This window comes from Artemia sp. Qi Xiang Cuo, chromosome 14 (genome assembly GCF_049724085.1).
Source record: "Artemia sp. Qi Xiang Cuo chromosome 14, ASM4972408v1, whole genome shotgun sequence".
In the NCBI taxonomy this organism is placed as follows: domain Eukaryota; kingdom Metazoa; phylum Arthropoda; class Branchiopoda; order Anostraca; family Artemiidae; genus Artemia; species Artemia sp. Qi Xiang Cuo.
The window spans coordinates 5,502,042-5,524,192 of NC_142807.1; the positions used below are offsets into that span (position 1 = coordinate 5,502,042).

The 22,151-nt window shown below is 33.9% G+C and overlaps 2 pseudogenes; both read left to right on the top strand.

The window, feature by feature from the left end:
- The first annotated feature begins 6,531 nt into the window (after positions 1–6,531).
- On the top strand, positions 6,532–16,358 carry LOC148944064 (uncharacterized; annotated as a pseudogene).
- LOC148944065 (uncharacterized) lies at positions 16,355–21,359 on the top strand (annotated as a pseudogene).
- Positions 21,360–22,151: the final 792 nt, after the last annotated feature.

Below are 22,151 nucleotides of genomic sequence, written 5' to 3' on the forward strand. Positions count from 1 at the left end.
AATTCCCCTTTTTCCCTACCCTATCTGTAAAACATCAAGGCCACCTTTATATAATATTGGCACGGGTTGGGAAATGCAAGAATGGCTAAAAAGGAGGAATAGATTCCCCCTTCCGTATAAAAGTCAGAGAATACACCAGGGGAAAAATATTGTATTGTCCTCTAGTTCCAACCTTCTTATATATAAAATTTGAATAAACGTCAGGTAAGTTCCAAGGGTCACTGTGCTGGAAGGAGGAGGCAAAAAGCTCTTTAATTTATTCTTTAAGGTTAAGGGTTTTTTTGTACTTAAACCTCAGGTTATTCACAAGTTTCAGTATCTGGGACGAAACTAATTTTATTTCTATTTTAATCCTTAAGAGTGCTGTACTTTGTCTAGAGCGCCCAAGTCTTGGTTAACTTATATACTCTAACCGAATTATAAACCCAAATCACCAAAATATAATAAATTGTCTAGAGTCCTAAGCTATTTGCGCGCGTATTTCTCTGTTGCTAATCTATTTTAGTTAGATTACATATCCTTTATAAGTTTATTGACAATCCTCTAATGGGAATTTTAGCTTTGACTCCAGCACAATTTTTTGTCTCCAATATAAGTATTAAATTTATTTATTATATGGCTTGATCTAGGCCAGGTGACAGAAATCTTTCAGAAGTTTATTTCTTGTTTCAATTTTATTCTCAAAAGGAAATTTTGGATTTAGTTGATAACTTAATTTAACACGGAAATGGGATTTTATCGGTATAGTCTAAAGTGACGAAAAGGTTTAATATTATTACTTTAACTTTACATTTCAAGAAACTGAGACAAGGCAAATAATTGCCATAATTAGTTAAAAAGGTTACTTACCAAGAGTTCCTTTCTAGTCTCCTCACAAGATAACCTCTATTTTCTCTCCCCTGTGCGTTTTATTCCTTGTCTACTTGATTTGTTTAGTGACCTTTCCCTGCTCTTTCAGCCAATCAACAACCTTTTGTTAAAAAGTAGTTTTTTTTCTAGTATTTCAAGGCCTTGCGTTCCTTTTTGTTTTATACCAAAACTGGTATAAATTAGGTCTTCAAATATTTATCACGGGTTCAAAAGTCGTTCGATTATTGAAAAAAGAAATGTCACTACAAGATTTATGACTAGTTACGCAAAGCGAAGTTATTTTCAAATTTAAGCTAATTTGAAATTGTCGCTTTATTTCTGATCTATTAGAGCAAAGGGAATTCCAAATTTTACTGAAGTTGAGTTACCAAATTTACACAAAAATAAGGCCTCCTTACATCAGAATCAGGGAAAGCATGCAAAAATTGGTCAAGCTCTTCAACATATTTGTGTTCAAGTTGGGGGTCTGGTGGAGAAAATTCAGCCTCGTAAAAAGAATACCAATCAGATAAAGGAATATCGGCAGCGGAAGGGAAGTTTTGGGGATCCTGGGACGGATAGACGACTAAAGGAAACGAGGATTATCTTTGATAAAAATCAAAGATTTTTGTGCTGTCTGTTCTTTGATTTGCTTAGGGTTATTCTGAAGCTCCTTAGCAATTTTCTTCTTTGTTGCCATGCGGATGGAATTGACAAAACCGGACCGTTGTCGGTCGCATTCAATCCATAAATGTAGCCAAAACTATGCTGAATGACGTGCTTGAGAGAGACTTTGTTTTCCCTGCCACTTAGAAACAGTTCCTCTATGCCGATGCTTCAATGGAACAGCACGAGATTCTGCATATTGTAAAGCGTGACATATCTCTTCACAATAAATATCAAGGAGGATACGTTTTTCCTTAGTGGGCAACAGTGAGTGCTTGATCAGCAGAACAAAGGGTACCTTAATCTTGGAAAGGATTATAGAAACACTATCTCTATACCATTCAGTATTGATTGACGCCCAATTATGTACATACGACGGATTTTGTGTTTTGGGTGACTGGTAGGTATCTGAGAAGTTTTATTTGGTGAAAAAGAGAGAGATACGGGCAGGTGATCAGATATTAAAAAATCACAAAGAACCTTCGGTTGTGAGACATCTAAAAATGGAGAAGCGACAACATGGTCTTTGTTGGATGTTGACGAGGAGTTGTGAATGTATGTAAAATTTTTATCTTTGTACACAACATTCAAATGATTATCAAATATTTCACCAACTAGAGAAGAACGGGCAGATGGAGCAGTCAGGTTACAGTTAAAATCACCGACTATTAGACATGCAGAATTACTAGAAATAACACTCGAAATACTTCTACACAGAAGCAAGAGCAAATAGGCGCTCGGATGTATCATTATGGTAGTCAGTGGGCAAATAAATATTATAAATAAACACATTATCAACTTTAACAGCATCAAAGTAATCACTGTATTCTACAAGCACTGAACGTAGAGCGGAATTTACTTAAGTCACAAGACCTCCCGACAGTCTATCGCCAGCACTATTTTGCCTAGCTGGAGTTTCATAGCAGGCGAACCCTTCTTTAGTATCCAAAATACTAATGCTTAACTCACTTAAAAGATGCTCTTGTAGGGAAATCACATCATGTTTTGACACGAGCTCATCAAGAACTGAAGACTTTTGAACGAACCCACCACTAATGTTTAGAGTTAAGCACCTCATAGTGAAAATCCTAGTATTCTGTTTAATCATCGGAGCGTTTTTGTTTTCCAATTTGCTTTTTCATCTCAGGGCATTGGAATGACTGACATGTATCTTTTGTCGACTTACATGTTGCGCATCCAATTGGTTCCGTGCATGGGTTACTAGCATTCGACGTATGGCCTTGGACACCACAACGTGGACAAATCTGGGAAGCAGAGCACGCCGCTGAAACGTGACCAAATTTTTGGCAATTATAGCACCGTTTTGGGAGGTACACAAATTCTTAAATCGGACAACGTTCAAAATCTAGTTTTGGTGGGCTTTTCATAGCCAGATCTAGCTGATAACGGGACAAAAAGTACAACTTATAGGTTTGACTAGCACCACACCGCTCTGCCCTTTCGCAACCTGAAACGAAGGCTTCAGGTTACACATAACATAAATGGCTGAGCAATGCATTGTTTTTTTAAGTTTACCTATTCAGGAAAACGCCGCAATATACACACTCCTCTCCTCTAAAGGACTTCTTACTTAGAGAAATACACTTATGGGGACACAATTTTCATTATTGACGAAATGAGTCTGGTTTTGTCTCTTCTTTTAAACTACATTCATTTAAGACTAACTGAAATAACGGCAGTTGATTACCAATGGGTTTTTAAACAGTTCATGGTAACGTACTGTATATTAAGAGTGACTCGTCTCAATATTAAGTCTAAAAAATGGAATTTTAATATCAAAAGGTACATCCTTTTGGGGTAAAAGAAAAAAGGTAAAGGTACGAAAGTACAATAATCAAATTTTTATGCTGATTCTAAATATGTAAATTTCATCATGTTTAGTGTTACCTATAAAAAGTTACGAGCGTGAGAAAATTTGCCTTATTTTTGAAAAAAGGGGAAAACAACCCCTAAAATTCATAAAATCTTAATGAAAAGCACACCATCTGATTCGGCGCATCATAGAATCCTACTGTAGAGGTTTTAAGCTCATATCTGCAAAAATGTGGAATTTTGTATTTTTTTTATAGAAGAAAGATCACGGATGCGTGTTTATTTGTTTTTTTTTTCACCAGGGGGATTGTACCGACCATCTGGTCTTAGAATGTCACAAGTGGGCTCATCCAAACGGAAACTACAATTTTCAGTGCCTTTTTCTATCAAAAAACAAAAAAAAAATTAAAATAGGATCACTTTTTACCACTTTTTTTTTCTCTTCATACTGCAGTCTTTTGAAAGATATTTGATTTTTCAACCAATCAAGCAGTTCGTGGAAACAAACTGTATAGTAAGAGCAACTCGTCTAAATAGTCACCGAAAATCTAAAAAACAGATCTTTGATACCAATAGATACATCAAAAAATTGGATTTTTATGATGATTTTAAATATATAAGTTTCAACAAGTTTAGTCTCAGCCATCAAAAGTTACGAGCCTGAGAAAATTTGCCTTATTTAAAAAAAGAGGAATACATAAAAATGTGGTGTGTTCTCAAATCAAGGTCACTAAAGTTATTATGTAAACCACAAAAATGGCGGCCTGATTCTTTGTGGTTCGTCTCTTAATATTCCAAACAAGAAATATCCTTAGGCTTTTCTTGTTTGTAATTATTACATTAAGGAACGGACTGTAGTCCATAGTATCTGAAATAATAAAATGAATCATTATATAGATGATTATTTTAATTGTATTTCCATTAAAAGACGATAATTTGAAAAAAAACATTGCATACATTGGACTTAGTTAGCTACTTGTTTTTTTTTAGGTTCGTTTTTTACTATTTCAAAGCAGAAAAAGCCTTGGGCTTTTTAGTGTTTCCAATCATATAGTATAGAACGAATACTAGTTGTAGTTGACGTCATCATAAAGTTTTACTATAACGCCATTTATAGTTGTAACCCACTATTATGACGTCATTACATCAAAGGAGAAAAACTTTTGCAGGAAGGCATTGGCTTCATAAACTCAGTAAAGTCAACAAAAGATATTGACCAAGCACAAAATGAATTCGCAAATTAAAAAAATAGTTTCTTAAAGAAAATCAGTTTGATGTATCTCCATCAATCTTTCCATGTAATTTTAATTCCAAAACGGAAACGCAGTTTGATTTTGATAGGGTGATCTATTTCAAATGACAAAGCGGCCAGGATATTTGATGGCGAATGTGACTTACATTCTATCGTACCACATTTACAGTCCAATGTAGAAGAGCTTCAGTTGATTTGCTTTAACGCGACTGCCTATGGATACACCAGGACAAAACTAAAGATTTTGGCAATAGAAGCTGGTTACTTTAATATTAATGATAAAGTGTGTACTCTTTATCTAATAACACCAGATACTCCTCTAAAGTAAAGTTTAGGGCATCAAGGGAGAACTGGCTTAAGCGGAGGAGTCGTTTCAAAAAAGATAAACTTTAGAGTTAATGGTGGTGTAATAAGTATCGAAGGAAGTGTAAGAGTGGGCGGTGATGGAGGTGAAGGTCTTCCTGGCCCCAAAGGAGCAGATGGGGAAAATGGTGTCAGATTTGATGTGCCTAAAAAGTCATATTACGACACACTTAACGATATCCATTTAACAGTGTCTAACATAACTAAGTCTCCTCGTCATATGACTATTAGGATGGGATACAATCTGCCGAGTAATCTATGTCATCATAGCTTCCATGTGACAATACATACAATAACTCGATATGATTATAAATTGATTGATGCTACGACTGGCAATAAGGGAGATCGTGGTAATCCTGGCAAATCAGGGGGCAACGGAGGTACAACTGGAAGGCTAAGGCTTGATGTTGATCCAAGCTTTAAAAAACATTTTATTTTAGTCACTCAAGGTGGTAAAGGAGGTAAAGATGATAAGGGTGGTAAAGGAGGTAAAGTGGAATCATTAAGGTCTTGGAGAGAGCATATACTATGATATGGAAAGAGATTGACTATTACAGAACCCACAAACCATTCGAAAAACCACAGATTGGTTCCATACTACAGACTTTACGTAAATATTGTAATGCTGAGCAGAAAAGAGTTCTAGGAAGTGGTTTAAAGCCTGAAGGAAATCCGGCTGGGCAACGAGAAAATGGTGAAATAAGATAAATAGGTGAGAATAGAAAAGATGGAAGTGACAATTAAAGCGACAGTGAAATTTGATTGTAAGTATTGCTGAAAACAGTTTATTTTCTGCATTTAAGGAAACTAACTCTTTTAGCTTAAAGAAAAAGGAAGCACCACTATATTATAGAGGAGAAAAAAATATTCAAATGATACTGGCAAATATTAAAATACTCTAGCTCAAGCAGCCCAGCAAATAAATGAGCTTTCGAATATTAGAGCTCATTAACAATTCAACTGATGGGTGAAATTTTAAATAGCCTCGTAAAGACAGAAATGAATTTAAGAAATAAATCAATTTTTGCATTAAAAAAAAGCAGAATTCTTTGAGATAAGATTTACTCAAACACATTAACTTCACTGGATGACAAAATAAGTCAGTTCACTGTTGGAAGTTTGAATAATATTGTTGAAAAATTTAGAATTAAATTATTATCAATAGAAAGAAAATTTTTGTCTCAAGAAGCAGAAAATGCAAAAAAAGCAACACGTCAAATGTTACGAAATTAATTGTTGACGTTACAAACATTTGTTTAGCCGTAGTTAAAGGAAATGTACCAGAAGCGATAGAAGGACTTTTCACTTCAGTAATAAGCCTCATTGTGAATGAAAATTCAACTTTCACTAACGCAGTTTATAGAAAGTATTTATCATTTGTTCTAAGTAATCTCAACAGAACAAGTGAGTTAAGTAGAAAAATAAGAAATTTTTCAAATAAATTAGTGACAGCAAAATAAAAAATCATATTCATATTTGCGTTCAAGTTTTTGATTTGATGAAAGCTTATAATTCTATATCTTTATATCCCTTACTACAGGCGGATTTGAACCCGCAAACTTGGAAGCATGATGATGCAACAAACTTCTCTTTTGACAAGTGTACAAATAGAACTGAATGCCGGTATCCGGGTTGTAGCGGTAACTAGCAACCTAGTAAGAGACGATCACGTCCCCTATTAAGAAATACCGTAGCCCATAGCTCCTAAAAATATAGTCAGATCAAAACACAAAATATTCTATAAGAATTGCCTTGTCAAAAACTCTTGTGTAGGAAACTTACAGCTCCTTGGGTTGAATAACGAAGAAAATCCATTGGCTTGAAAAATATGAAAAGTTGCTTGAATGATGATATTCTGCATCGATGGCACCTTTTTTTCCATTGCTTTTCCTTCACAACTAGCGGGGTACTTTAAAATCATAAAGAGTTATCTAATGGCTTGTTTTAAAGCAAATTGACGTATTTAAAAATGTTTTGTAAGTGACAAAATAATTTTAAAATAGAATCATATTTTATGAAAAACTCTATTTTCATGTACAAGATTGATGAATGACGTAATAGGCTTAGGTTGTAACCATATATGGCGTAAAAGTAAATGCAATATCGCGATGCTAGCTATAATGACATCCGTAAATTCTTACATATTAAAATTAGATTAACATTAACAAAATCATTGTTAAAATAAAATAATTTCTTTACGAAAAACTACATTTTTCTAGAACTATGTAGTAGTAAATGTTATAAACATCTTCTTGCAGACGAAAATCAAAATAAAATTTTTAACATTATTATAAACAGAATTTAGATATAATTATGTAAAATACAGTAATTCTGTCGGTGTTTTAACAAAAGATCTGATTTGTCAACCGAAATTAGAGTAATTCCTGAAAATTTTAAATAAAATAATCTTATTTTGTCTCTCAGTTCAAAGTTGTTATCCGGGTTGCACTGGTAGTTTGAAACTTGGTAAGAGACGATCAAGTCCAATACTAAGACTCAATATAGCGCACAACTCCTAAAAATAGTGTAAGATCAAAACAAGAAGTATACTATTAGAGCTGGCTTGTCTAAAACGTCTATATAGGAAACTTACCGTCTCTTGGATTGAACAACAAGGAAAATATATTGGCTTGAAAATAAAAAAAAAAGGCTGAAACCACGATATTCTGTATATACGGCCTCTTTTTTTCTCTCTCTTTCTCCAAAGATAGCTTGGCACTGGAAAATCGTCGAGAGCTATTTAATAGCTCATTTTAAAGGAAATTGATGTGGTTGAATTATAATAAAGAAGGAACCATCGTAAGTGAATACATAAAAGATGGGTATAGTTACTTATAAATTGGGATTGTGTAAGTTTCATCGGTATCGTGGAATTAGAGATAGATGAAAGATAGTAAAGAACAAACCATAGCACAAATTGGACTTACTTAGCTACCTGATTCTCTGACATTCGTCTCTTACTATTCAACAAAAACTCTAATCTAAGACTCTAATATAAAAAATCTAAACTATTAACTAAAAATAAACTAAACTAGAACTATAACAAAAACTCTAAGATATGACTCTAAGGTAAAAGTCTAAACTCTTAACTAAAACTAAACAAAACTAGAACTAAATAAAACTTTAAGCTAAGACTCTAAGGTAAAACTCTAAACTCTTAACTAAAACTAAACTAAACTGAAACTCAAAGATAAAACATCAAACTCTTAACTAAAATTAAACTAAACTAGAACTCTAACAAAAACTCTAAGCTAAGACTCTAAGGTAAAACTCTAAACTCTTAACTAAAAATAAACTAAAATAGAACTCTAAAAAAAACTGTAAGCTAAGACTCAGTTAAAACTCGAAACTTTTAACTAAGACTTAACAAAACTATAACTTTAAGTAAAACTCTAAGCTATGACTCTAAGCTAAAACTCTAAATTCTTAACTGTAACTAAACTAAACCTTAACTCTAACTAAAACTCTAAGCTAAGACTCTATGGTAAAACTCTAAACTCTTAACTAAAACTAAACTAAACTAGAACTCTAAATAAACTAAGCTAAGACTCTAAGCTAAAAACTCTAAACTCTTAACTAAAACTAAACTAAACTAGAAATCTAATTAAAACTACAAGTCTAATCCAAAACTCTTAACTTAAACTAAACTAAACTTCAACAAAAACTCAAAACTATGACTTTAAGCTAAAAACACTTAATTGTTAACTATAACTACAATAAACTAAGACTCTAAGAAAAACTCTAAGATGATAATATAAGATACAATTATATACTCTTAAGTAAAAATAAACTAAACTAAAACTATAAGCTAAGATTCTCAGGTAAAACTACAAACTCTTAACTATAACTAAACTAGAACTCTAACAAAATCTCTAAGCTAAGACTCCAAGCTAAAACTCTAAACTATTAACTAAAACTAAACTAAACTAGAACTCTAATTAAAACTCCAAGTCTAAGCTAAAACTCTAAACTAAACTAGAACTTCAACAAAAAATTCTAAACTAAGACTCTAAGCTAAAAACTCTAAACTCTTAACTAAAACTAAACTAAACTAGAACTCTAACAAAAACACTAAGATAAGACTCTAAGTTAAGACTCTAAACTCTTAACTAAAATTAAACTGAAGTAAAACTCTAAGCTAATTCTATAAGGTAAAACACCAAACTCTAAACTATGACTAAACTAAACTATAACTCTAACAATATCTCTAAGTTAAGACTCTCAGCTAAAACTCTAAACTCTTAACTATTACTAAACTAAACTAGAACCCTAACATAAACTATAAGCTAAGACTCTAAGCTAAAACTCTAAACTCTTAACTAGAAGTAAACTAAACTAGAACTCTAACACAAACTCTAAGCTAAGACTCTAAGCTAAAACTCTAAACTCTTAACTAGAAGTAAACTAAACTAGAACTCTAACACAAACTATAAGCTAAGACTCTAAGCTAAAAACTCGAGACTCATAACTATAACTAAACTGAACTAAAACTCTAACTAAAACTATAAGCTATGACTCTTAGGTAAAACTCTAAACTCTTAACTATAACTTTACTAAACTATAACTCTAACTAAAACTCTAAGATAAGATTATAAGATAAAACTATAAATTATTAACTATAAATAAACTACACGATGAATCTAACTAAAACTCTAACTAAGACTCTAAGATAAAAAACTATAGTCTTAAATAAAACTAAACTAAACTAGAATTCTAACAAAAACTCTAAGGTGTGACTCCAAGCTAAAACTCAAAACTTTTAAATAAAACTTAACTAAACTACAACTTTAAGTAAAACTCTAAGATATGACTCTAAGCTAAAACTCTAAATTCTTAACTGTAACTAAACTACACTTCAACTCTAACTAAAACTCTAAGCTAAGAGTCTATGGTAAAACTCTAAACTCTAAACTAAAACTAAACTAAACTAGAACTCTAACTAAAACTCTAAGGTAAGACTTTAAGCTAAAAACTCTAAACTCTTAATTAAAACTAAACTAGAACTCTAACAAACACTCTAAGCTAAGACTCAAAGCTAAAAAACTCTAAAATCTTAACTAAAAATAAACTAAACAAAAACTCTAAGCTAAGTCTACAAGATAAAACTCAAAACTCTTAATTATATCTAAACTAAACTAAAACTCTAACAAAAACTCTAAGCTAAGACTCTAAGCTAAAACTCTAAACTCTTAACCATTACTAAACTAAACTTCAACTTTAACAGAAACTCTAAGCTAAGACTCTAAGCTAAAACTCTAAACTCTTAACTAAAACTAAAGTAAACTAGAACTTCAACAAAAATGTAAGCTACGACTCTAAGCTAAAAACTCTAAACTCTTAACCAAAACTAAACTAAACTAGAACTCTAACAAAAACTCTAAGCTAAGACTCTAAGCTAAAATTCTAAACTCTTAAGTAAAACTAAACTAAAGTAGAACTCAAACTAAAACACTAAGCTAAGACTTTAAGGTAAAACACCAAACTCTTAACTAAAACTAAACTAAACTAGAACTCTAACAAAAACTCTGAGATAAGACTCTAAGCTAAAAAACTCTACTCTTAACTAAAACTAAACTAAACTAAAACTCTAAGCTAAGTCTCTAATGTAAAACTCCAAACTCTTAACTATATGTAAACTAAACTAGAGCTCTAACAAAAACTCTAAGCTAAGACTATGCTAAAACTCTAAACTCTTAACTATTACTAAACTAAACTTCAACTCTAACAAAAACTCTAAGCTAAGGCTTTAATCTAAAATTCTAAACTATTAAATAAAACTAAACTAGAACTTCAACAAAAACTCTCAGCAAAGACTCTAAACTCTAAACTATAAACTAAAACTAAACTAAACTAGAACTCTAAAAAAAACTCTAAGCTAAGACTCTAAGCTAAAATTCTAAACTCTTAACCAAAACTAAACTAAACTAGAACTCTAATTAAAACTCTAAGTCTAAGACTCTAAGGTAAACACCAAACTCGTAACTAAAACTAAATTAAACTAGAACTCTAACAAAAACTCTAAGCTAAGACACTAAGCTAAAACTCTAAACTCTTAACTAAAACTTAACCAAACTACAACTTTAAGTAAAATTCTAAGCTATGACTCTAAGCTAAAACTATAAATTCTTAACTGTAACTAAACTAAACTAAACAAGAGCTATGAATAAAACGAAAATATAACAATAAAAGCTAAAAAATCTAAACTCTTAACTACCAATTAACTAAACAATAAATATAACAAAAACGCTTGGCTAAGGCTATGATCTATAGTGCTCCAAAATCTTAACTAAACCAAACTAAAACTATAATAGAAATTTCGAAGGTAAAACATAAAGATCCTAAATATAGATAAAAGAAAAAAGAACTATCAAAAAATAAAACTAAACTCTTATCTAAAACTAAACTAAACTAGAACTTCAACAAAAACTCTAAGCTAAGACTCTAAGCTAAAAACTATAAACTCTTAACTAAAACTAAACTAAACTAGAACTCTAACAAAAACTCTAAGTTATGACTCTTAAGCTAAACTCAAAATTCTTAACTATAACTAAACTAAACTTCAACTCTAACTAAAAATCTAAGCTAAGACTCTAAGATAAAACTCTAAACCCTTAACTATAACTAAACTAAACTTCAACTCTAACTAAAACTCTAAGCTAGGACTCTAAGCTAGAACTCTAAACTCTTAACTAAAACTAAACTAAACTAGAATTTCAACAAAAACTCTAAGCTAAGACTCTAAGCTAAAAACTAAACTCTTAACTATTACTAAACTAAACTAGAACTCTAACAAAAACTCTAAGCTAAGACTCTAAGCTAAAACTCTAAACTTTTAACTAAAACTAAAGTAAACTTCAACTCTAACTAAAACTCTTAGATAAGACTCTAAGCTAAAACTCTTAACTAAAACTAAACTAAACTAGAACTCTAACAAAAACTCTAAGCTAAGACTCTAAGCTAAAACTCTAAACTCTTAACTAAAACTATAGTAAACTTCAGCTCTAAATAAAACTAAGCTAAGACTCTAGGCTAAAACTCTATGCCAATGGGTTAAAGAAAAAACCTGAAAAATGTTGGATAATTTCTAAGTCTAAAAAATTCAGTCCGAAAAAACTTAAAAAAATTCAATAAGCAAGGGGGAATGGAAGGCCTCGGTGGGGCTTTGGGGGTGCAGGGGGCCCGGGAAACCTTTGGGGGCCGGGGGTTCCTTCGGGGTTGGCCTAGGGGGATCGGGGCCCTTTGGGGTTGGGGTAGAGGACCTCACAACACTGTTCAAATACAACTTGTGTATTATAACGACCATAGTTTTTCACCCTCAAATCCTCTTCTAAAACATCTTCTAAAATCATCTTTTAAAATGTCTCTAACTGTTTCGCCGAAATAATTCCCCTTTCTTGAATCAATAATTTCCCTTAGAAACAGCAAATTAATTCCCCTTTCTTGAATCAATAATTCCCCTTAGAAACATCAAATTAATTCCCCTTTCGTGAATCAATAATTGCCCTTAGAAACAACAAATTAATTCCCCTTTGGTGAATCAATAATTCTCCTTAGAAACAAAAAATTAATTCACCTTTCGTGACAATCAATCAACCTTGACATCACCTATCAGACATTAATAAACTTCACCCGGAAACAATTCTCCTGGGCGAACACCAAAGACATTAAAAAACTTCGCCCGGAGACAATTCTCCTGGACAAACTCCAAAGACATTAATAAACTTCGCCCGGAGACAGTTCTCCTTGGAAATCCATCAAAGTGAGAAAAATCCTGTTTTTTCAAGTGAGAAAAATCCTGTTTTTTCATTCTCAGTGATAAAAACCATCTCCCTAGGGACTCTATGCCCATATATGGACTCCCGTCACGAGTCGATAGGTCATTCCTACTTATATGCCCCCCAGGTATAAATTACAACCTTTGCCCTGAGGGCTCTGAGGGCGATATCATCCTCAAAGACCTAATTTCCAAAACTTTTAACTACGTTGAGCAAAATGGCTATCTAAAAATTTTGATTGGATGTGTTTGGGGAAAAGGTGGGTATGAGAGGGAAGTTAGTTGTCCTCCAATCCCTTTCGACTATTAAAACGGGCACTAGCCCTTTGAATTTCTAATCGAATGATCCATTTTTCAAGTTTCTACGACAAAGCTTTCAATAAAAACCTTATGTGCCCTAAGGGCACAACTTACAACCCTTTCCCTAAGGCCTGTGGGTGGAATGTCATCCTCAAAAACAAAATTTTCAGACCTTTCAACTACGTTGAACAAAATGGCTATCTCAAAATTTTGGTTGTATGTGTTTGGGGAAATGGTGGGCGTGGAAGGGGTGTTAGTTGCCTTCCAATCAATTTCGACTATTAAAAAGGGCACTAGCCCTCTCAATTTCCAATTGAATTAGCCCCTTTTGAAGTTTTTATGACAACGCTATCTATAAAATCCTTATATGCCCTCAGGGCATAACTTACAACCTTTGCCCTGGGGGCTCTGGGGGGCTGGTCATCCTAAAATACGTAATTTCCAGAACTTTCAATTACGTTAAACAATATGGATATCTCAAAATTTTAATTGGATGTGTTTGGGGAAATAGTAGCAGTGAGAGGGGGGTAAGTTGCCCTTCAATCCCTTTCGACTATTAAAAAGGGCATTAGCCCTGTCAATTTCCAATCGAATGAGTCCTTTTTGAAGTTTCTAAAACATTGCTTTCTATAAAAAAACCCTGAGGGCTCTGGGTAGGCTGTCATCCTTAAAGACTTAATTTCCAAAACTTTCAACTACGTTAAACATAATGGCTATCTGAAAAAATTTGATTGGATGCGTTTGGGGAACAGGTGGGCTTGAGAGGAGGGTAAGAAAAGGTGGACGGGGTAGGGGTGTTAGTTGCCTTCCAATCACTATTGAAAGGGCACTAGCCATTTCAATTTCCAGTCGAATGAGCCCTTTTTGAAGTATCTACGACAACACTTTCTATAATAACCTTATATTTCCCCAGGGAATAACTTACAACCCTTGCTGAGTGCAGTGAGGGGGGGCGGATTTTCATCCTCAAGTCAATTTTGACTATTAAAAAGAGCATTAGCCCTTTGAATTTCCGATCGAATGAGCCCCTTTTGAATTCTCTACGACAAAGCTTTCAATAAAAACCTTATATGCCCCCCGGGCATAACTTATAACCCTTGCCCTGAAGACCGTGGGGTGGGGAGGGTCCTGCTCAAAGATATAATTTCCAGAATTATCAAATGCTTTGAAAAAAATGGCTCATGGCTATCTCAAAATTTTGGTTGGATGTGTTTGGGAAATGGTGGGCGTGGAAGGGGTGTCAGACAGTTTGCTGTCTTTTCATACTGCAGTCTTTTCAAAGATATTTTATTGTTAAAGTAAGTCCTATTTCTAACAAAGAAATCTGCTAAGCTTCAAACTTCTCGTTTTATTTTTTAAGGTTTTTGAATTAATTTAAAAAGCCTGAAAAATGAACCCCTTTTGGATAATGTTGATACTTTGAGAGATACTACCAAAAAATAACCTGCTCTACTGTTGGAAGAAGGTAAAACTGTGCAAAAAGTCCTTTCGATATGCAAGTACTTACCAGCAAAACCTCATCATTGTGTAAAAGATTACTTTTCAGCAAGTAGAGAAAGAAATATACATTCCGTAAATGTTCAAAGCAGCGAATTTCATTTATTTATGCCGAATGTCTTCAAGCAGAAAAACTTTTGCAGGAAGGCTTCATAAACTCAGTAAAGTCTACATAAGATATTGACCAATCACAAAATGAATTCGAAAATTAAAAAATTAGTTTTCTTAAAGAAAATCAGTTTGATGTATCTCCATCAATCTTTCCATGTAATTTCAATTCAAAAACGGAAACGCAGTTTGATTTTGATAGGGTGATCTATTTCAAATGACAAAGCGGCCAGAATATTTGATCGCGAGTGTGACTTATATTCTATCGTACCACATTTACAGTCCAATATAAAAGAGCTTCAGCTGATTAGCTTTAACGTGACTGCCAATAAATACACCAGCACAAAACTGAAGATTTTGTCAATAGAAGCTGGTTACTTTAATATTAATGATAAAGGGTGTACTCTTTATCTAATAACACCAGATACTCCTCCAAAGTCAAATTTAGAGTATCAAGGGGGAACTGGCTTAAGTGGAGGAGTCGTTTTAATAAAGATAAACTTTAAAGTTAATGGTGGTGTAATAAGTATCGAAGGAAGTGGAGGAAATGGCGGTGATAGAGGTGAAGGTCTTCCTGGCTCCAAAGGAGCAGATGGAAAAATGGTGTCAGATTTAATATGCCTAAAAAGTCATATGACGACACACTTAACAATATCCATTTAACAGTGTCTAACATATCTAAGTTTCCTCGTCATATGACTTTTAGGATGGGATACAATCTGCCGAGTAATCCATGTCATCATAGCTTCCATGTAACAATAAATACAACTCGATTTAATTATAAATTGATTGATGCTACGCCTGGCAATAAGAGAGATCATGGTAATCCTGGCAAATCAGGGGGCAATGGAGGTACCTCTCGAAGGCTAAGGCTTGATGTTGATCCAAGCTTTAAAAAACACTTTTTTTTAGTCACTAAAGGTGGTAAAGGAGGTAAAGGTGGTAAGAGTGGTAAAGGAGGTACTGGGGGTAAAGGTGGAATCATTAAGGTCTTGGAGAGAGCATACACTAGGATATGGAAAGAGACTGACTGTTGCAGAAGCCACATACCATTCGAAAAACCACACATGGGTTCCATTCTACGGACTTTACGTAAATATTGTAATGCTAACCAGAAAGAAGTTCTAGGAAGGGATTTAGAGCCTGAAGAAAATTGGGCTGGACAACGAAAAGATGGTAAAATCAGAGAAACAAGGGAGAATAGAAAAGATGGAAGTGACAATGAAAGCGACAGTAAAATTGAATGTGTAAGTATTGCTGAAAACAGTTTATTTTCTGTATTTAAGGAAATTAACTCTTTTAGCTTAAAGAAAAAGGAAAAGCCACGATATTATAAAGGAGAAAAAAAATATTCGAATGATAGTGGCAAATATTAAAAATACTATAGCTCAAGCAGCCCAGCAATAGATGAGCTTTTGAATATCAGAGCTCATTAAACAACTCAACTGATGGGTGAAAATTTTAAATAGCCTCGTAAAAACAGAAATGAATTTATCAAATGAATCAATTTTTGCGTAAAAAAGAAAGAAGAATTCTTTAAGAGAAGATTTTGAGAAATACTCAGACACATTAACTTCACTGGATGACAAAATAAGTCAGTTCACTGCTGGGAGTTTGAATAATATTGTTAAAAAATTTAGAAATAAATTATTATCAATAGAAAGAATATTTTCGTCTCAAGAAGTACAAAAAGCAAAAAAACAACACGTCAAATGATTACAAATTTTGTTGTTGATGTTACAAGCATTGGTTTAGCCGTAGTTAAAGGAAATGTACCAGAAGCGATAGAAGGACTCTTCACTTCAGTAATAAGCCTCATTTTGAATGAAAATCCAACTTGCACTAACGCAGTTTATAGAAAGTATTTATCATTTTTTCTATATCTTTATATAAAGATATAGTGTATTTATAAAGACATGGTGTGTATTTATAATCCTGTTAATATATTTGGTAGAAACAGCATGTATGTATGGGTTTTACTTACTTCATGATTCTGCATAAATTCAGCCAAACAAAGCTCAACAAAATCCTAATATTCTGCCTTGTTCTTGCAGTAATTATTGGAATTACGTTTTACGCATGTTTGTTATATTGGAGAAACGAAACCGCGGCATTATATTTTGGCAAATCCCTTACTACAGGCGGATTTGAACCCGCAAACCTCCAATCATGAAGCACACTTTCATTCATTGTGCGCCACATGAGCGCCACATTGAGCGCCACATGATTGCAGGTATGCGGGTTCAATCTTGCCTATGGTAGGGGATAAATACTAAATAAAGGAGTGATTCCTTAATATAGACCCATTGGCAAATCAACTGCCTTTATGTCAGTTAGTCTTAAGTGAATGTAGATCAGAGGCAATGCTGTAGCGTTGCCTATAGTAAAGGCCATACGGCTACAATGTTTTATTATTTATTTTTTTTTTTCCCAGAGGCACTTCATATGGAAGGGGGCGTCGTAGAAACGTCAAAGGGGACTAATTCTACTGGAAATAGAGAATTCTAGTTCCCTTTTTAATAGTCAAAAGGATTGGAGGGCAACTCGCCCCCCCCCCACGCCCAGCATTCCCCCAAACACATCCAATCAAAATTTTGAGATAGCCATTTTGTTCAGCGTAGTTGATTTCCAGATAGAAAATATCAATTTCGAAATTTTGATTGGATGTGTTTGGGGAAACGGTGGCGTGAGAGGGGAATTAGTTGCCTTCCCATCACTTTCAACTATTAAAAAGGTTCGAAAACTGGAATGTTTTATTTTAGTTATTCTGACTGTAACGTGTTTTATTTAAATTATATTAAAAAATAAACATGCCCAAAATAACCATGAGAGGGGGGTTAGTTGCTCTCCATTCAGTTTAGACAATTAAAAAGGGCAATAGCCCTTTCAATTTCCAATAAAATGAGCCCTTTTTTAAGTTTTTACGACAAAACTTTCAATAAGAACTTTATATGCCCCCAGGGCACAAGGGCATAACTTACAACCCTTGCCCTGAGGGTTGTCAGGGGGGAGAAGAGTTGTCATCCTCAAAGACCTTAATTCCAGGACTTTTAACCACGTTGAACAAAATGAATATCTCAAAATTTTGAATTGATGTGGGCGTGAGAGGGGGTTTAGTTACCCTTCAATCACTTTCAACTAGTAAAACTGGCACTAGCCCTTTCAATTTCCAATCGAATGAGTCGAGGTTTCTCGAAAATTCTACAACATCACTATCTATAAAAACCTTATATGCCCCCGGGGCATAAATTACAACCCTTGCCCTGAGGGATCTGAGGGGGTTATCATCCTCAAAGACCTAATTTCCAAAACTTTTAACTACGTTGAACATCATGGCTATTTAAAAATTTTTATTGGATGTGTTTGGGGAGACGGTGGGTGTGTAAGGAGTGTTAGTTGCCTTCGAATCTCTTTCGACTAATAAAAAGGGCACTAGCCATTTCAATTTCCAATCGAATGAGCCCTTTTGAAGTTTCTAAGACAACGCTTTCTATAAGAACCTTATATTCCCCCACGGCCTAACTTACAACCCTTACTGAGGGCTAAGGTGGGGGGGGGGTTGTCATCCTCAAAGACCTTATTTCAAAAACTTTCAACTACATTGAACAAACTGGCTATCTCAAAATTTTGATTGGATGTGTTTGTTGAAAAGGTGGGCATGAGAGGGGTATACTTGCCCTCCAGTCACTTTTGACTATTAAAAAGGGCACTAGCCCTTTGAATTTCCAATCAAATTGGCCCCTTTTCAAGTTTTTACAACAAATCTTTCAATAAAAACCTTATATGCCCCGAGGGCATATCTTACAACCTTAGCCTTAATGACTCTGGGGGGAGTGTCATTTTCAAAGACCTAATTTCCAGAACTTTAAACTATGATGAACAAAATGGCTATCTGAAAATTTTGATTGGATTTGTTTGGGGAAATAGTGGTTGTGAGAGGTTAGTTACCCTCTCATCTTTTTCGACTATTAAAAAGGGCCCTAGCCCTCTCAATTTCCAATTGATTCAGCCCCTTTTTCAAGTTTCTAAGACAAAGCTTTCAATAAAAACCTTATATGCCCCCAGGACACAACTTAGAGCCCTTGCCCAAAGGGCTGCGGGGGGACTATTATCCTCAAAGATATAATTTTCGGACCTTTCAACTATTTTGAACTAAAATGACTATCTCAAAATTTTTATTGGATGTACGACAACGCTATCTATAAAAACCTCATTTGCCCCCAGGGCATAGCTTACAACCTTTGCCCTGGGGGCTCTGGGGGGTTTGCTATCCTCAAACACATAATTTTCAGAACTTTCAACTACGTTGAACAAAATGGCTATCTTAAAACTTTTATTTAATATTTTTGGGGAAATGGTGGGCGTGAGAGGGGGGATAGTTACTCTCCATTCAGTTTCGACTATTAAGAAGGGCAATAGCCCTTTCAATTTCCAATGAAATGAGCCCTTTTTCAAGTTTTTACGACAAAACTTTCTTAAAAACTTCATATGCCCCCAGGGCATAACTTACAAGCCTTGCCCTGGGGTTTGTGGGGGGGGGGGAGTTTTAATCCTCAAAGACCTCATTTCCAGTACTTTCAACCATGTTGACCAAAATGAATATTTGGTCAATGCTATCTCAAAATTTTGGTTGGATGTGTTTGGGGAAATGGTGGGCGTGGAAGGGGTGTCAGACAGTTTGCTGTCTTTTCATACTGCAGTCTTTTCAAAGATATTTTATTGTTAAAGTAAGACCGATTTCTAACACAGAAATCTACTAAGCTTCAAACTTCTCGTTTTCTTTTTTAAGGTGTTTGAATTAATTTAAAAAGCCTGAAAATTGAGCCCCTTTTGGATACTGTTGATACTTTGAGAGATACTACCAAAAAATAATCTGCTCTACTGTTGGAAGAAGGTAAAACTGTGCAAAAATTCCTTTCAATATGCAAGTACTTACCAGCAAAACCTCATCATTGTGTAAAAGATTACTTTTCAGCAAGTAGAGAAAGAAATATACATTCCGTAAATGTTCGAAGCAGCGAATTTCATTTATTTATGCCGAATGTCTTCAAGCAGAAAAACTTTTGCAGGAAGGCATTGGCTTCATAAACTCAGTAAAGTCTACAAAAGATATTGACCAATCACAAAATGAATTCGAAAATTAAAAAATTAGTTTTCTTAAAGAAAATCAGTTTGATGTATCTCCATCAATCTTTCCATGTAATTTCAATTCAAAAACGGAAACGCAGTTTGATTTTGATAGGGTGATCTATTTCAAATGACAAAGCGGCCAGAATATTTGATCGCGAGTGTGACTTATATTCTATCGTACCTCATTTACAGTCCAATATAGAAGAGCTTCAGCTGATTTGCTTTAACGTGACTGCCAATAAATCCACCAGCACAAAACTGAAGATTTTGTCAATAGAAGCTGGTTACTTTAATATTAATGATAAAGGGTGTACTCTTTATCTAATAACACCAGATACTCCTCCAAAGTCAAATTTAGAGTATCAAGGGGGAACTGGCTTAAGTGGAGGAGTCGTTTTAATAAAGATAAACTTTAAAGTTAATGGTGGTGTAATAATTATCGAAGGAAGTTGTGGAAATGGCGGTGAAGGAGGTGAAGGTCTTCCTGGCTCCAAAGGAGCAGATGGAAAAATGGTGTCAGATTTAATATGCCTAAAAAGTCATATTACGACACACTTAACAATATCCATTTAACAGTGTCTAACATATCTAAGTTTCCTCGTCATATGACTTTTAGGATGGGATACAATCTGCCGAGTAATCCATGTCATCTTAGCTTCCGTGTAACAATAAATACAACTCGATTTAATTATAAATTGATTGATGCTACGCCTGGCAATAAGAGAGATCATGGTAATCCTGGCAAATCAGGGGGCAATGGAGGTACACCTGGAAGGCTAAAGCTTGATGTTGATCCAAGCTTTAAAAACACTTTATTTTAGTCACTCAAGGTGGTAAAGGAGGTAAAGGTGGTAAGAGTGGTAAAGGAGGTACTGGGGGTAAAGGTGGATTCATTAAGGTCTTGGAGAAAGCATACACTAGGATATGGAAACAGACTGACTATTGCAGAAGCATCACACCATTCGAAAAACCACACATGGGTTCCATTCTACGGACTTTACGTAAATACTGTAATGCTGACCAGAAAGAAGTTCTAGGAAGGGGTTTAGAGCCTGAAGAAAATTGGGCTGTACAACGAAAAGATGGTAAAACCGGAGAAATAAGGGAAAACAGAAAAGATGGAAGTGACAATGAAAGCGACAGTGAAATTGAATTTGTAAGTATTGCTGAAAACAGTTTATTTTCTGTATTTAAGGAAATTAACTCTCTTAGCTTAAAGAAAAAGGAAGAGCCACGATATTATAAAGGAGAAAAAAATATTCGAATGATAGTGGCAAATATTAAAAATACTATAGCTCAAGCAGCCCAGCAATAGATGAGCTTTTGAATATCAGAGCTCATTAAACAACTCAATTGATGGGTGAAATTTTAAATAGCCTCGTAAAAACAGAAATGAATTTATCAAATGAATCAATTTTTGCGTTCAAAAGAAAGAATAATTCTTTGAGAGAAGATTTTGAGAAATACTCAGACACATTAACTTCACTGGATGACAAAATAAGTCAGTTAACTGTTGGAAGTTTGAATAATATTGTTGAAAAATTTAGAAATAAATTATTATCAATAGAAAGAACATTTTTGTCTTAAGAAGCACAAAAAGCAAAAAAAGCAATACTTCAAATGATTACAAATTTAGTTGTTGCTGTTACAAGCATTGGTTTAGTCGTAGTTAAAGGAAATGTACCAGAAGCGATAGAAGGACTTTTCACTTCAGTAATAAGCCTCATTTTGAATGAAAATTCAACACGCACTAACGCAGTTTATAGAAAGTATTTATCATTTGTTCTATATCTTTATATAAAGATATAGTGTATTTATAAAGATATGGTGTGTATTTATAACCCTGTTAAAATGTTTGGTAGAAACAGCCTGTATGTATGGGTTTTACTGTATGTATGGGTATGTATGGGCAGCCTGTATGTATGGGTTTATATTTTGGCAAATCCCTTACTACTGGCGGATTTGACCCCGCAAACCGCCAATCATGAAGCACACTTTCATTCATTTTGCTGTAGTAAGGTATTCATTGACTTGATTTTTCCACAAAACTGTGTACATACGGATAAATAGATTTTGATAAACGTATTCTAATGGCGATCTTTGACACTTTTCAACTGAATTGTTTAAATTAGAGTTTAGATAAGACTATTTTATCATTATATGATAATGTATCAGTTTTTAGTTGTATATATATACTCAACAAGACGCATTTAGAGAACGAACTCTAGGCAATAATAACTGAAATATTAGTACAGATCTTAATAAGCATGACATATTTTGATAAATCATCATAAGCATGATGATGCGAAACACTTGTCTTTTGAGAAGTTTACAAATAGAACTGGATGCTGGTATCCAAGTTGCAGCGGTAGCTAGCAA